Source organism: Moschus berezovskii, chromosome 1 (genome assembly GCF_049115385.1).
Source record: "Moschus berezovskii isolate FMDL1 chromosome 1, NW_MosBer_1.0, whole genome shotgun sequence".
In the NCBI taxonomy this organism is placed as follows: domain Eukaryota; kingdom Metazoa; phylum Chordata; class Mammalia; order Artiodactyla; family Moschidae; genus Moschus; species Moschus berezovskii.
The window spans coordinates 135,903,307-135,910,684 of record NC_142460.1 but is presented as its reverse complement, the minus strand read 5'-3'; the positions used below and the strand labels follow the sequence as shown (position 1 = coordinate 135,910,684).

The 7,378-nt window shown below is 34.7% G+C and overlaps 1 non-coding gene across 1 annotated transcript; it reads right to left on the bottom strand.

Moving 5' to 3' along the window:
• Nucleotides 1–7,061: 7,061 nt before the first annotated feature.
• On the bottom strand, nt 7,062–7,134 carry TRNAK-UUU (transfer RNA lysine (anticodon UUU)). The gene has a single exon. It is a non-coding gene; the product is annotated as a tRNA-Lys (tRNA).
• Between the last annotated feature and the right edge of the window lie 244 nt (nt 7,135–7,378).

The window sequence follows — 7,378 nt, the reverse complement described above, 5'->3', positions numbered from 1 at the left end:
TTTGCCTATTCAGTCTTTTGTGTTTCCATACATATTTAAGGTTTTTGCTTTATATCTGCAAAAATACCATTGGTAATTTGATAGGGATTGCATTGAATCTGTAGATTGCTTTATGCATTATAGTCATTTTAATGATATTGATTCTTCCAGTCTAAGAACATGGTATACATATCCATCTATTTGTGTCATCTTTAATTTATTTCATCAACATCTTATAGTTTTTGGAGTACAGGTCTTTTGCTTCCTTAGGTAGAAGTATTTTCCTAGGTACTTTATTCTTTTTGATGCAATGGTAGGTGGGATTCTTTTCTTAATTTCTTTTCCTGATCTTTTGTCATTAAGGTACAGAAATGCAACAGATTTTTGTGTATTAATTTTGTATCCTTTGACTTTACTGAATGCATCGCAGAGCTCTAGTAGTTTTCTGGTAGCATCTTTAGCATTTTCCTCATATAGTATCAAGTCATCTGCAAGTGGTGACAGTTTTAATTCCTCTTGTTCAGTATGGATTCTTTTTATTTCTTTTTGTTCTCTGGTTTTCATGGCTAGGACTTGCAAAACTATGTTCATTAAATGTGGGGAGAGTAGTCATTCCTTGTCTTTGTTCCTGATCTTTGAGGAAACACTTTTGGCTTTTCATCATTCAGTATGATATTAGCTGCAGGTCTTTCATATATAATCTTTATTATATTGAGGTAGGTTCCCTCTATGCCCACTTTCTGAAGAGTTTTTATCATCAATGGATGTTGAATTTTATCAAGAGTTTTCTTTGAAACTATTGAGATGATCATATGGTTTTTATTCTTCAGTTTATTAATGTAGTGTATCAATATTCTCCACACTGATTGATTTGTGGATATTGAAAATCTTTGCATTTCTGGGATAAATACCACTTGATTATGGTACATGATCCTTTTAATATATTGTTGGATTTAGTTTGCTAGTATTTTGTTGAAGATTTATGTGCCTATGTTTAGTAATATAGGCCTGTAATTTTATTTTATTATGGTATCTTTGTCTGATTTTGCATCAGAGTGATGATGGCCTCATACAATGAGTTTGGAAGTGTTTCCTCTTCAGCAATTTTTTGAAATAGTTTCAGAAGGATAGGTGTCAACTCTTCTCTAAATGTCAAACAAATGGTTTAAAATGTAAAATACCTTATGAATTCCTTTGTTTTGATTAAACTAACCAAAGTAGTAAGATTTAATAAATGAATCCTTTACCCAAACAACTACTAATTATTAAAATTACCAGAAGAGGCAAAAATGCTCTTTCAGTTGCTTTTTGTCTTGAACTAAGTCATCTCAAAGTTCTTTAAAAAAATTTTTTTTCATCTCTTTTATAAACTCAATCTACAAATAGTTGGCCTATGAGGTAAGAATAGTGTAGGTCAAATTAGCAGTTTTCAGGGGAAAAAAATGCATAGTACATATTTTGGTGAGCTATTTAATAGGTAGATTTTCCTCTGAAATTATTGTTTTTCTTTCTAAATTAAATATATCTTTCTGGATAATATTATAAAATATGACTAACAAATATTTTTTAATATTTAGAAAGGGTAAGAAATTAGTATGTTATTTTTATTTATTAAGGGAATGTTCCAAACTTTCCATTAGAGATTGTATTCCTATCATTTAAGAGAGAAACCATTTTAATTTACTACATGAAGAAATAATAATTAAAATGCATAGCAATCCTATTTTTATTACGACAAGTTCCCATACTAAATTTCTACTGGGAAGTCATGAGGCATTTTATTTTTACCTTCAGTATTATCTCACAACAAAACTATTTCTTTCAGAATGATAAGAGCCCAAATATATAAAACATAAGATACAAAACTCAGTCAACATTAGTATAAGAATTAAGTTGACATTATAATGTAATGGAGCCTTTTGTTTATATTGAAATAAAATAGAATATGACTTTTAATTGTGCTAGAAACCTTTTGTTTTAAGATTATGACTCATTAATGTGAAACCCAAAGGTAACTGGATCCTGAATTAAAACTTGGAGGTAGGGATGGGGAAGAATTAATATCATACTCTAAAATATTACTGAATAACATACCACGAGCAGTAAGAAAAGGCAAAAAGATAGGACACTAAAAGATGAACTACCTAGGTTGGTAGGTACCCAGTATGTTACCAGAGAACACTAGAGAAATAACTATAGAAAGAATGAAGACACGGAGCCAAAGTAAAAACAACATCCAGTTGTGGATGAGACTAGTGATGGAAGTAAAGTCTGCTGGTGTAAAGAACAATATTGCACAGGAACCTGGAATGTTAGGTCCATGAATCAAGATAAATTAGAAGTGGTCAAACAGGAGATGGCAAGAGTGGACATCACCATTTTAGGAATCAGTGAACTAAAATAGACATGAATGGGTGAATTGAACTCAAATGACCATTATATCTTCTACTGTGGGCAAGAATCCTTTAGAAGAAATGGAGCAGTCCTCATAGTCAAAAAAAGAGTCCAAAATACAGTACTTGGATGCGATCTCAAAAATGACGAATGATCTCTGTTCATTTCCAAGGCAAACCATTCAGTATCACAGTAATCCAAGTCTGTGCCCCATCCAGTAATGCTGAAGAAGCTGAAGTTGAACGGTTCTATCAAGACCTAGAAGACCTTCTAGGACTAACACCCAAAAAAGATGTCCTTTTCATTATAGGGGACAAGAATGCAAAAAACAGGAAGTCAAGATATACCTCGAGTAACAGGCAAACTTAGTCTTGGAGTACAAAATGATGCAGGTCAAAGGATAACAGAATTTTGCCAAGAGAACGCACTGGTCATAACAAACACCCTCTTAAAACAACACAAGAAAAGACGCTACACATGGATGTCAACAGGTGGTCAATACTAAAATCAGATTGATTATATTCTTTGCAGCCGAAGATGGAGAAGCTCTATAGAGTCAGCAAAAACAAGACTGTGGCACAGATAGTGAACTCCTTATTGCCAAATTCAGACTTAAATTGAAGAAAGTAGGGAAAACCACTAGACCATTCAGGTATGACCTAAATCAAATCCCTTACAATTATACAGAGGAAGTGACAAACAGATTCAAGGGATTAAATCTGATAGACAGAGCGCCTAAAGAACTATGGATGGAGGTTCACGAGATTATACAGGAGACAGTAAACAAGAACATCCCCAAGAAAAAGAAATGCAAAAAGGCAAAATGGTTGTCTGAGGAGGCCTTACAAAGAGCTGAGAAAAGAAGAGAAGCTAAAGGCAAAGGAGAAAAGGAAAGATATTCCGATTTGAATGCAGAGTTCCAAAGAATAGCAAGGAGAGCTAAGAAGACCTTCCTCAGCGATCAATGCAAAGAAATAGAGGAGAACAATAGAATGGGAAAGTCTAGAAATCTCTTCAAGAAAATTAGAGATACCAAGGGAACTTTGCATGCACAGATGGGCACAATAAAAGACAAAAATGAAGCAGAAGATTTTAAGAAGAGGTGGAAACAATACACAGAAGAACTATACAAAAAAGATCTCCATGGCCCATATGACCACGATGGTGTGATCAATCACCAAGAGCCAGATATCTTGGAATACAAAGTCAAGTGAGCCTTAGGAAACATCACTATGAATGAAGTTAGTGGAGGTGGTGGAATTCCAATTGCATTATTTCAAATCCTAAAAGATGATGCTGTGAAAGTGCTGCACTCAATATGCCAGCAAATTTGGAAAACTCAGCAGTGGCCACAGGACTGGAAAAGGTCAGTTTTCATTCCAATCCCAAGGAAAGGCAATGCCAAAGAATGCTCAAACTACTGCATGATTGCACGCATCTCGCACTAGTAAAGTAACGCTCAAAATTCTCCAAGCCAGGCTTCAACAGTACATGAATCATGAACTTCCAGATGTTCAAGCTGGATTTAGAAAAGGCAGAGGAACCAGAGATCAAATTGCCAACATCCACTGGATTATCAAAAAAGCAAGAGAGTTCCAGAAAAACATCTACTTCTGTTTTATTGACTATCCCAAAGCCTTTGATTGTATGGATCACCACAAACTGTGGAAAATTATTCAAGAGATGGGACCACCAGACCACCTGACCAGCTTCCTGAGAAATCTGTATGCAGATCAAGAAGCAACAGTTAGAACTGGACATGGAACAACAGACTGGTTCCAAATAGGGAAAGGAGTGTGTCAAGGCTGTGTATTGTTACCCTGCTTATGTAACTTCTATGCAGAGTACACCATGTGATATGCTGGGCTGGATGAAGCACAAACTGGAATCAAGATTGCTGGGAGAAATATTAATAACATCAGATATGCAGATGACACCACCTTTATGGAAAAAGCAAAGAAGAACTAAAGAGCCTCTTGACGAAAGTGAAAGACAAGACTGAAAAAGTTGGCTTAAAATTCAACATTCAGAAAACAAAAACCATGGCATCTGGTCACATCACTTCATGGCAAATAGATGGAGAAACAATGGAAACAGTGAGAGACTTTATTTTGGGGGGCTCCAAAGTCACTGCAGATGGTGACTGCAGCCATGAAATTAAAAGACGCTTACTCCTTGGAAGAAACGCTATGACCAACCTAGACAGCCTATCAAAAAGTGAAGACATTACTTTGCCAACAAAGGTCGGTCTAGTCGTGGCTAATGCTTTTCCAGCAGTCATGTATGGATATAAGAGTTGGACTATAAAGAAAGCTGAGCACTGAATAAATGATGCTTTTGAACTGTGGTGTTGGAGAAGACGCTTGGTAGTCCCTTGGACTGCAAGGAGATCCAATCAGTCAATCCGAAAGGAGATCAGTCCTGAATATTCATTGGAAGGACTGATGCTGAAACTGAAACTCCAATATTTTGGCCACCCTGATGCGAAGAACTGACTCACTGGAAAACACCCTGATACTGAGAAAGATTGAAGGTGGGAGAAGAAGGGGCCGACAGAGGATGAGATGGTTGGTTGGCATCACTAACTCGATGGACATGAGTTTGTGTAAGGTCCAGAAGTTGGTGATGGACAGGGAAGCCTGGCATGCTGCAGTCCATGCAGTTGCAAAGAGTGGAACACAACTGAGTGACTGAACTGAACTGAAGTGAAAAATGTTACTATATAATTATCTGTTTACTGGTTTGAACAACAGTTAATTCCCAGGTTTAAATAGCATGATGAAATACAGTATTTTTTCTCAGAGAGATAGTTTACTCCATGTTACTACACTTCTAATTTAATCATTGATCAAAATCAAATTCAGTGAAGTATGGGAACTATAGATTATATATTGCAGGAAACCACCATAATAGATCAACTGTCTCTGAACTGGTAGAACTCATTCCCATCCTTTCAGAAGAAACTAGTTTTCACATTTCTACTATATTACTTTCTGTAAAATGAAGTAAAACAGAAAGCATAGAGTTTGATATTGCACCTGCTGGGAAAATATGGAAGAGTAAATCAGTTCTATAGGTCAGGACTGTAGGCAATGAGCTAAAGACATGCAGGGCTAAGGAAGAAAAAATTTTTTCCAGCTTCTATCTAACAATATCCATGTGTCTGGAGGAATGTAGAAAGGGGAGAAGGATAGATTTACCCATTATATTTTTTCTCCTACAGCCTTGGACTATTAATGCTCCTTTAAAATTAACATTGATAGGAAAATTAGAGCTGATTTGTTCAAAGACAGTTTGCCAGAATCAAGCCTCCTCCTCCCATGTAAAGCTAGTAGGTTGAATGGGGTGTCAGTTGGCAAATCAGGATGAGAGTTTTTGTTTCTGGAGACCACTTGAAGGTAGGTGTTCTGGTCATAACAGAATCAGTAAAACAATTCTGGAACCTCTAAGAGTGAGCTTCATCAATGTGAGAATGATTGAGGGGGAAAAAGACAGATGAGTTTTAGGTAATTACCATGAACTATTGGAAACTTTAGTCTTGATTTCACAGGTTAGCAGATGTGAACTCAAGAGCAGGTCAGGATGTAAAGATTTGGGGTCCAAATACATATTTAGAGGCTAAAAACATCATCTCTAAAAATTTTCCATATTATATTTTTATTTACTCTTTAATCAACAAGCATTTATTTAAAACATGCCTTTCGTATGGAACACAGAAACTTAGAGTACAAAAGAAAATTCAACATCTTTCTTTAAGAAATTTATGATTATCCCAGATGTAGAAAAGTAGTGTTTCAAATTAGTGGTATTCTAAGTTGATTATATTTACACGTATTTACAATTAGGTTTGATTTAACTGAGTAGTGCTAGAAAGATTGAATTAGGTACAATAGAAGAAGCAATTAATAACAGTCTAGTTAATTTTATGGTTCAGATTCCATACGCATTTACTCCACTAGGTTTTTGTCTCAATAACTTCCTGATAATTTTTGGAAAAGAAGTGATGTGTGAACTACACACATTGATCCATTTGTTGTATTGAAATAATGCCCAAGACTTAATCTTACCTGATTTAATTTTCTGATCATCTATCCCATGACTACTCACCTACATTGTCTATCTTAACCTTTCATCTCTTCACTATATAAATTTCTCTTCACTTTTTTTTAGGATAATTCAAAGTAATTTCTCAGCCTGAAGGTTAGGTGAAATATTTGAAGAATGTAATCAATAAAATGTGGTGTATGATGGTTAGAACAATAGAGATATTATAAGAAATACTTTTTGTATGAATAAATCTGACAGTTAATACACTGGTAAAGGTTATTAACCTATTAGCGATCAATAATACCACTCAAATTTCTGAGAAATAGTAAATATCTCTTCCTTAAACTATACTTCATATTATCTTTAAAATATGACTGAAGCTGAATTTAATCTTTTTGCCTCAGTACATTTCGATTTATTATAGTAATTTCTTGGGATATTTGTCTTATTATTTTTTTTACTTCCACTGGTTTTTCAATTCTATTTAAAAAATTTTTTGAAGTATTATTGATTTACAATGTTGTGTTAATTTCAGGCATACAGCAAGTGATTCAGTTATATATAATATATATTGCTGGCTATGTATTTTAAATTCACTGACCATTATGGTGGTTAGAACACATTTATTTATTTATTTTTGTTGCTTGGACAGGGACTTGAACCCTGGGCCCTCAGATTAAAAGTCTGATACTCTATCAGCTGAGCTATCCAGGCTCTATTTTATATATAGCAGTATGTGGATGTTAATTCCAAACTCCTTTTTTGTCCTTGTTTGTTCCTACCAAAGGGAAAAACTTTGGTAACCTTATGTGTGTTTTCTACGTCTGTGGTTCTTTCTGTTTTGTATATAGGTTCATTTGTATAACTTTTTTTAGATTCCACATATAAGCAATATTATATATTTGTCTTTGTCTGGCTTACTTAACTTAGTATGATAATCTCTAGGTCCATCCATGCT